Source organism: Penaeus monodon, chromosome 33 (assembly GCF_015228065.2).
Source record: "Penaeus monodon isolate SGIC_2016 chromosome 33, NSTDA_Pmon_1, whole genome shotgun sequence".
Classification (NCBI taxonomy): Eukaryota; Metazoa; Arthropoda; class Malacostraca; order Decapoda; family Penaeidae; genus Penaeus; species Penaeus monodon.
Genome location: NC_051418.1, coordinates 5,223,274 through 5,223,612, shown reverse-complemented (window position 1 = coordinate 5,223,612; position 339 = coordinate 5,223,274).

The following is a 339-nucleotide window of genomic DNA, read 5'->3' as shown; positions in this document are numbered from 1 at the left end:
AGACAGACAAACAAATAAAGGCAGCTAAAGATAGACATACAAACAAAGGTAGATAAAGTTAGACATACAAATAGATCGAGATAAAGGAGGACCCAGAGAGAACGACGATGAACGCAGGAGCCCAGGCATAAACACTGTCCTCTTTTCCGCGGCTAACATACAAGTGGTATGAAAGCGGGACTTTTTAATTTTCCTTTTAGGGCGAATTCTCGAGATATAGGAGATAGAAAGGGAGAATAAATTGTCTTTCCTCTTAAGCCAAAGGGTCTAAAGAGATCAATAAGGAATTGGCATGTAATTTCAAGAGTTTTATATTCCCTCTTAAAACTTTGATATCGT